General features: G+C 51.2%; 1 non-coding gene across 1 annotated transcript; it reads left to right on the top strand.

The window, feature by feature from the left end:
• Window positions 1-2,314: 2,314 nt before the first annotated feature.
• Window positions 2,315-2,370, top strand: LOC147746984 (U7 small nuclear RNA). The gene has a single exon (XR_015300496.1). It is a non-coding gene; the product is annotated as a U7 small nuclear RNA (small nuclear RNA).
• Window positions 2,371-9,631: the final 7,261 nt, after the last annotated feature.

Raw genomic sequence — 9,631 nt, 5'->3', positions numbered from 1 at the left:
TTTTCTCTGGAACTGCCCCCTTTGCATCTCATTAGAGATGCAAGGGGAAGCGTACAGAAAAAGGGTGCTAACATGCGAATTTGCATGTTAGCACCCTGTTGCAGATAGGGAGATAATTTTATCTCCGCTTTCTTGGCTTTTAAAGCCAAAAAAGCGGAAATAAATCCCTTGATAATATGCCCCATAGAGGCATAAAGTAAACCCTCATCAGAATACAGAGAAATGACATCTGTTCTTTTAGATAGTTGTCCTGAACCCTCCTGGTAGAAACATAATAAAGTTGGACAGACTGATGAGAGCAGTTAGTTGTTCGGCAGAAAAAGAGCTCCTCAGACATGTGCGCGAGACAACTTTATCGTCATTCTGTCAAGGCCGACATTTTACCCCAATCTGTCATGGCCGCTTGCTAGCAAAATATCTTCCCGGTTTTAAGTCCTTCAGCCCGATCCAGCATGGACGCCCCGCCTCTCATTCCAGTGACGTCCAAACCAATGGCGAGCCATTCTAAACCAGTGAGGTGTTTGGTTTGTCGGATCTCAAGCAGGGCGTGGCCCTTGCATATATTCTGTGCAATGCCATGGACTTCTTTTCTTCTTTTTTTTTTCTTTGTTAAATTGCCAATAATAACATCTTTTAGTACCCTCAGATCTTTTACTTCTTTCCATTTCAATCAACAATTAATATATTAAATCTGACCTATCAAAAGTAGGTATTTCTAAGCCCTACCACGTGAAAGTGCACACTTACAGTCAGAATAGCTCTTTATTATTAGTGTAGAAGGGTTCTTATAAAGAGAAGTCGCTACACCATGGTAAATATAAGGTATGAAGAATTTGTAATGTAATTTAGAAGAATTGGATCGTCGAAAAATGATACTGTATTACTTGGATCCTGATTCAAACTCGCATTAATATGAAGTAGGGAATAATGTCATGGTCAATGTATGGATATTTCTTACTATGCTACTCAATGGTGGGTGTTGCCAGCAGATCTATACTACTATTATAAAGAGAGAATTTGCACCTTTTGGCCAGGCAAACTCGGGAACCACAGCACCAATCACAACACCCAATACAGTGTTGGAAAGGGCAGTTGCAGCAGAAGGACATAGGCTATGCAGACGCCCACCATATACATTTAAAATGTAAAAGAACCGTGCCAGCAAAGTAGTCCCTTGTGGGCGTGTCTGCATTGTGCTGTGGGTGTGTGTTGGGGGCGTGACAATCGCTGGGGGCATTCCGTCACAAGTGTTGTTTTTTCTTCCCAGGTTCTATACATTCCTGCTCCCTTTAAATAGTAATTCAGTGGAGGTCCCATTCTCTTAGAACCACCCCAAGCACAGTTATGGGCAAAAATACAACTAAAAGGCCCTGCAAAGCATTATGGGATAAGCTTAGCATAATTTTTAGCATTCATGAAAGGGTTTCAATGTTTTTGAATTTTACTCATCAGGGACATCTTGGGACGACGAGGTGAACTGCAGCTTGATGTATAATATTTTAAATGCTATTGCATTTGCATCATCAGGGACATCTAGGGACAGCGAGGTGTACTGCAGCTTGATATATAATATTTTTAATGCTATTGCATTTGCATCATCAGGGACATCTAGGGACATGAGGTGAACTGCAGCTTGATGTGTAATATTTTAAATGCTATTGCATTTGCCTGGTAATATGCCCCAATGTTTTTACCGATTTAAGAGTGAATCAGTGGGTCTCATCAGGACCTGGTGCAAAATATAGAGGCATAAAGTAAACCTTCATTAGAACACAGAGAAATGACATCTGTTCTTTTAGATAGTTGTCCTGAACCCTCCTGGTAGAAACATAATAAAGTTGGACAGACTGATGAGAGCAGTTAGTTGTTCGGCGGAAAAAAGAGCTCCTCGGACATGTGCGCGAGACAACTTTATCGTCATTCTGTCAAGGCCGACATTTTACCCCAATCTGTCATGGCCGCTTGCTAGCAAAATATCTTCCCGCTTTTAAGTCTTTCAACCCGATCCAGCATGGACGCCACGCCTCTCATTCCAGTGACGTCCAAACCAATGGCGAGCCATTCTAAACCAGTGAGGTGTTTGGTTTGTCGGATCTCAAGCAGGGCGTGGCCGAGGTACTAATATTTGCATATTTTCTGTGCAAGCCATGGACTTCTTTTCCTTGATTTTCTTTGTTAAATTGTCAATAATAACTTATTTTAGTACCCTCAGATCTTTTACTCCTTTCCATTTCAATCAACAATTAATATAATTAAGGGGACCTATTAAAAGTAGGTATTTTTTAGGGCTAGGACTTGAAATTACACTGACCACAATTACTATGGCTCTTTACTATTTGTCTAGAAGGTTTCTTATAAAGAGAAGCCGTCACATCATTGTAAAGGAAAGATATGAAGAAAGTCTTCTGTTCTGATCTAGAATGGTTGGAATGCTGAGTAATGATTTTAGGATTTCGATATGAAACTCGTTTAAATAAGTAGTGGGAGATAATGTCACGGACCATTTATGGATATGTCTTACTATGCTATTCAATGGTGGGTGTTGCCAGCAGATTTTATATAAACGAGTACAGTGAGGTTCGTTGTTGATTGCTGAAAGTGCCCAATTAATTTGAGCTTGTTTTGTTAACTGGATTTCTTTATTCCAGGTTACCTCCGTTCTAGATTTGCTGCTAAATAGAATCCTTTGCAAGAAGTTGTCCCTCCAGCGGTAAATAAATGATTGCAACGAGCTAAAAGTTCAACAAAACAGACTTGCACAGTGTTAAGTAGCGGGCCCTGGGCCCACTGGCTAAAGAGACACTGACACTAGTGACATCACAGTCGAGGTGCGAAATATGGATTCCGCGAGGGAAGGCCGAGGCCGAGTAACAATTAACTAAATATCTCTGGAAGAGCAGGAAGAGGTGCAGTACCACTGGCAGTCCCCAGAGGTCCCTGTAGAGTTCTATAGCAGCAACTACACTGGTGATCGCAATAAAGGCCAGCTCTCTGCTTTGAAATATATATATAGATCAGGGGCGCAACTAGGTCTTAATTTCGGGGGGGGGGGGGGCTAACATGGCAGATGAAGGGGCGTGGCTAATGTAAATCAATGGGGCGGAGCTAAAATGGCAGACAATCAGGATCGGTTAATGCTCAGGTCAAGCTGAGAAAAAAATGTGGTGAGTTCTGCATTTGAAACTGGACAACAATTAAAGCACACATTTTTGTTAGTTTGATGCATTGCCCCCCAAGACCCATACTCACCCTGATTCTTAAAATTACCCCTGGCACACCAAAACACATACCCACGCTGAACCCTAAAATTAACCCCCTCACACCCTAAAACCCATACCCGCCCTGAAATCTATAATTACCCCTGGCACCCCAAAACCCATACCCATCCTATCCCTAAAATTATCCCTCCCCGGCACCCCAAAACCCATACCCACCCCACACCCTAAAATTACCCCCTGGCACCCCAAAACCCAATACCACCCTATACCCTAAAATCACCCCCCTGGAGCCCCAAAACCCATACCCGCCCTGAACCTTAAACTTCCCCTGGCACCCCAGAAACCATACCCATGCTGAACCATAAATTCCCCCTCGCCCCCCAAAAGCCAAACCCACCCTGAACCTTAAAATTACCCCAGGCACCCCAAAACCCATACCCATGCTGAACCATAAATTTCCATCTGGCACCCCATAACCCATACCCACCATGAACGCTAAATTAGCCCCTGACATCCCAAACCCACACCTGCCCTAAACCCTAAAATTACCCCTGGCACTATAAAACACATACCCATGCTGAACCCTAAAATTAATCCCATGGCACCTCAAAACCCACACCCACCCTGAACCTTAAAATTACCCCTGGCACCCCAAACCCCATACCCATGCTGAACCATAAATGCCCCCCGGCAACCCATAACCCACACCCTCCCTGAACCATAAATTCCCCACTGGCACCCCATAACCCATACCCACCCTGAACCCTAAAATTGCCCCTGGCACACTAAAACACATACCCACGCTGAACCCTAAAATGTCCCCTGGCACCCCATAACCCATACCCACCCCGAACCCTAACGTAGCCCCCTGACATCCCAAAACCCACACCTGCCCTAAACCCTAAAATTACCCCTGGCACTATAAAACACATACCCACGCTGAACCCTAAAATTAATCCCATGGCACCCCAAAACCCATACCCACCCTGTACCTTAAAATTACCCCTGGCACCCCAAACCCCATACCCATGCTGAACCATAAATCCCCCCCCGGCACCCCATAACCCATACCCACCCCGAACCATAAATTCCCCGCTGGCAACCCATAACCCATACCCACCCTGCACCCTAAAATTGCCCCCTGACACCCCAAAACCCACACCTGCCCTGAAACCTAAAATGACCCCTGGCACACCAAAACACATACCCACGCTGAACCCTAAAATGTCCCCTGGCACCCCATACCCACCCTGAACCCTAAAATAGCCCCCTGACATCCGAAAACCCACACCTGCCCTAAACCCTAAAATTACCCCTGGCACCCCAAAACCCATACCCATGCTGAACCATAAATTCCCCTGGCACCCGGGCGTGGCTACGCAGGCGATCGTAATGGCCGCCTGATTGTAGAGCTCCGCCGGACGGGCTGAAAGACGGCGACATTTCCATGTGATCCGGCGCTGCCAGGGGTCTGCAAATGCCCGCCTCTGTCCCCGGGGGCCGTGGAGTGCTGATGGTCGCTGCCTGAGATTGGGGGACGGCGTAGACGTTGAGGCTTGCGGAGGGGTGGTGGGGCCTGTCGGGTCCCGCCGGACGTGCACCCTAACGCGCCGGAGCGCCTGGTGAGTCTCCCTCGGGTTCCTGCGCCCCCCCCTTGGCATTCGGGTTGCTGTTGTGCCCCCCCCGGTCCGTTGCTGGTCCCGGGCGGGTCCCTTTGGTGGGGGTTTTTGGCCCCCGGTGCTGCTCCGGACCTTCGGGCCTGGTCCGGCCTCGGGAGCCGGGGCCTCGATTTCTGGGCCTGCCTGGACTGGGTGGTGACGGGCGGGGGGCGGCGGGCGGCTGTCCGGGGTGCGTTCGGGGGGTGGCGGGGGGTGCGCGGGGGGGTCTCTCGGGGGTCTCTAGAGCGGCCCCGCATATCTCCGTCTGGTGGGGGCTCTACATTCTCGCCCCCGCCATTGTCTTTTGCCATCGACACACTCCTGTTCCCTGCGCTGCCCATACCTTTGCTCCTGCTGCTGCCCCCTCATCCTACCGGCCGGCTGGAGGCAGGATGGGCCCACCAGCCACAACGCGACGGAAGGACCCCACTCAGAAGAAGCTCAGCTTCGATAAACCCCCCATCTGCTCGGCCGACAATCAGACTGCCAGACCTGCTGCTTCGGCTAGCCCTGCGCCACCGGACATGGCGGGGATGGTGGCTGAAATGCTTGGTGAGATGCGAGCGGGGTTCAAGGCCATTGACTCCCGCTTTGACGCCCTTGATCAGAAGATGGCCGAGATGGGCGCGAAAATTCAGTCTCACGACCGGCGTCTGGATTTGGCTGAGTCCCGAGTCTCTGATCTTGAAGATGGTGCTACTTCCACGCTGAAACGACTGGAGCGAGTGGAGAAGATCCTCAAGGAGGTGGCCATTAAGAACGAGGATTTGGAGGCGCGCAGTAGGCGCAATAACATTCGCATTCTTGGTGTGGCGGAGACGACGGCCACTGGCCGCTTTGACACTTTTGTGGAGCAGCTTCTGATCGAATTGTTTGGCAGGGACACCTTTACAGCTAGCTTCGTGGTGGAACGGGCGCATAGATCATTAGGCCCTCGTCCTGCCCCGGGCCTGCCACCTCGCCCCATCATTGCCAGACTCATGAATTTTAGAGATAGGGATGCTGCCCTGAAGGCCGCTCGTGAGGCGGGCGAAGTGAAATGGCAGGGTGGGGTACTTTCTTTCTTTCCTGACTTCACGTTGATGGTGCAAGACGCCCGTCGTAAGTACACTGGTGTTAAGGCCTCGCTGCGCAAGCTGGGACTGCGCTATGGCATGCTGTACCATGCCAGACTGAGGGTGGACGTCGATGGCAAGTTTCGCATCTTTGACTCCCCCACCGAAGCACAGGAGTTCTGCCTAGCCTATAAAAACAGAGGGTCTCCGCGGTCCTTGGACAGAGCGCAGCAATCCCCTAAAAACATGGACTCGCAGGCTAGCGCTGACCTTTTTGCTGAGAGCGGGCAGGGCTGACTTCTGCCTATTTTTCGATAGGCCACTCATTAATACCCTGTACTGCTAACTGCTCGATTCCTCTGGCAGGGCCCTTACACGTTGATATGATTTGAATGTCGACCTGATTGTTGCGTCTGCCCGGCGGAGCGTTGCCTCCCCCCATGGCGCGAGCCGTTTGGTGCTCATTTCTGAGACTGTTTTTCTTTTGCAAGATTTGCATTGGACTCTTACTTCTTTCTACTACTGTTGGTATTGTTTTTTGGGTCGGGTGGTGCCTCCGTGGGGTTTCCGTGAGACTGGGTGGTGGGTGGGTAGGGGAGGGTGTTTCACGCATTAGTTGGATTGTTTCTGTGCATGCTTTGTTTTTTGTTTCGAGAGATGTCTGTTTTGCGGGAGGGTGGCGGCGGGTACACACAAGACTGTTCACTGATATCCTGTACGGTTTTGCATGGCTAGGGTAGGCCAGCAACCTGGTCCTTCCAAACTGGTGCTGATGTCGTGGAATGTCCGGGGACTCAGCGACACTAGAAAACGGAAGCAAGTCCTGAACTATGCAGCCCGACATGGGGTTGATGTGTTGTTCCTCCAGGAAACACACCTGGGACAGGCTGATTCCGCTATGGTTGCCAGGGGTTGGGGCGCACACAGGTTCTTCACCAACTACAGCAGGTATGCGAGAGGGGTGGCCATTTTAGTGCACCGAGGGGTCCCTTACGTGCACTCTGACTGCATTCTTGATAAAGAAGGTAGATATGTGGTGGCCACTGGGACTCTTCTCGGCTTCAAGATTACTTTTGTTGTAGTGTATGGGCCCAATACTGACTCCCCTGCCACGCTCCAGTGTCTTCATGACGATTTGCTACGCATCGACACTGACATGTTGGTGGTGGGTGGAGATTTTAATTTGTTGATGGACCCAGCACGGGATAGCACCTCTACATCACCGGACTGCAAACCTCGCTCCCGTGCTGTGCTCTCAACCATGTGTGCACACTATCCCCTTATTGATATCGAGGCCCGGCTTCATCCCCAATCGCCCGCTTACACACATCATTCTGGGTATCATAATACTAGCACCAGGATCGACTAGTGGCTCCTCTCCCCGGGTGTGGTGGGTTGGGTGGATACTCACTCTATGCTCCCCCGTACCTTTTCAGACCACTCTCCTCTACTTTTGACTCTGCTAGTTCCTAGACTGGGAGGGTACGAGGGACAATGGCGCTTCCCTGGCAAGGCATTGGCTGACCCGGTTTTTAAGGAGGACATTCGCAAGGCGATTGAGGACTATTTTGAGTTTAACTCAGGCACTGTCGACACATGGGCCACACTGTGGGAGGGTTTCAAGGCCACCATCCGGGGGGTATGCATCACGAAATACATTGGGTCATTGCGCGAGATCCGCGCCACAATGTCTCGTATCGAGAATGACATTGCAGCGTTGGATAGTTCTGGCCTCCCGGACCCTGATGGCGCCTTGGAGACCAAACGTCTGGGATTGCTGCAAGATTTCAGGGACGCCGCAGACAGGGAACTACACTACTTGCACACTCAACACGCAGCTAGACAACACGGGGAGGGTGACAGACCTGGCAAACTCCTAGCACAGCTATTACGCCCCCCCCGGCAGGCCTCCTATATTACCGACTTGCTCGATGACTCTGGCGTTCGCCACCAGACCACTCCTTTCATATGCGCTACTTTCCTGTCCTACTATAAAACGTTATACACCTCCTCCTTGCCTGATGACCGCCGTGATCCTGGCCCGTACATTGATGAGATCGCCATGGTGTTTTTGGAAAAAGGCATGCAGGATTTCCTTGCCGATCCCATCACGCCCGAGTACATTATTGAGGCTATTGACGCCTTGAAGGGCTCCTCGGCTCCTGGGCTGGACGGCTTTTCGGCTGACTTTTATAAGGAGTTCAAAGACGAGTTGGTGCCCCACCTTGTGGAGATGTACTCAGAGGCATTAGAGACTGGCGTCTTGCCTCCCACACTTCGAGAGGCGGTGATCGTGCTGCTGCCCAAACCTGGTCGTAACCCGTCCCACTGTGGCTCTTACAGGCCCTTATCGCTGCTTAACCTTGACTGCAAAATCTTGGCCAAGGTTCTCGCTATTCGCTTGTCGCTCCTGATGGAACAGATTATTTCCCCCGCCCAATCCGGGTTCGTCCCCCACCGCTCCACCTCCCTTAACCTTAGAACTCTCTTTTCTGTCCTACACAGAATAGACCCGGACACACCAGCGGCGGCGGTGTTTTTGGACGCCGAGAAGGCCTTTGACTCCCTGGAGTGGCCTTTCTTCCTGTCCGTCATGCGGCGGATGGGCATGCCCGCAATGTTCATTGCCACTGCTGAACTGCTCTACACCGCCCCTCGGGCGAGACTACGCCTTAATGGCACCATCTCTGATAGCTTCCCCCTCTCGAGGGGCACCCGACAGGGCTGCCCTCTCTCCCCGCTGTTATATATCCTAGCCATGGACCCTTTGGTTCGGCACCTTCAGGAGAGGCATTTGCATCGTGGCCTCCAGTTTCGTACTGGCCCGCTCCTCGTCTCTTTATATGCGGACGACACCATACTTTATGTCCGGTTCCCTGAGACGAACCTGGAACCTCTTCTCCTCGAGATAACCCGGTTTGGGGAGTACTCTGGCCTTCGCATCAACTGGCGCAAGTCTGATATCTTCCCCCTTACGCCCGCCACAGTTCGTTGGGACAGTCCATTCCCACTCGACTGGAACACGGACTCGGTGAAGTATCTCGGTGTCCACATACACCTGGATACAGTCTCCATGGTCCGCCTGAACTACGGTCGGGCCTTGGACTTTCTGGAAGATAGCCTTGCCCACTGGCTTCGCCTTCCTCTTTCCATGGCGGGACGCATAGCTATCATTAAGATGGTGGTACTTCCCCGCTTCCTATACCTGTTCCACAACTTGCCGATCCCACTGACCAAGACTTTCTTCACCCAGCTGCGCTCACTGTTGCTGCGGCTAGTTTGGGGGGACAAGAACCCGAGAGTCTCCTGGCGAACACTGACTCTGCCCTATGAACGGGGCGGTTTTGGAGTACCGGACTTTCACCTTTACTATCTTATTGCCCAGTGCGCTTACGCACACCCCTGGTTTCACCCGGATGCCCGGATACCCCATTTGCGTCCGGAGGCGGACATGGCGTGGCCAGTTGCCCTCAGGATGCTACTGCCCAAGGGACTGCCCCGTGACCCTCAGGATATTCAGACTGCCTCCACCACTTCCTGGGCTTGGATGCAGCTGCGTCGACTGCTCCGGAAAGAGGTGTTATACTCGCCGGCCCTCCCACTCCCGAACCCCCACTGGCTCCCCATCACTTCTGAAGCAGTGGTCTGTCGTACTCTTTCCAAATACCAGCTTAACACCGTGGGAGATTTGTTCCCGGAG

This window comes from Lissotriton vulgaris, chromosome 1_1 (genome assembly GCF_964263255.1).
Source record: "Lissotriton vulgaris chromosome 1_1, aLisVul1.2, whole genome shotgun sequence".
NCBI lineage: Eukaryota > Metazoa > Chordata > Amphibia > Caudata > Salamandridae > Lissotriton > Lissotriton vulgaris.
This window is presented reverse-complemented; position numbering and strand designations above follow the sequence as displayed.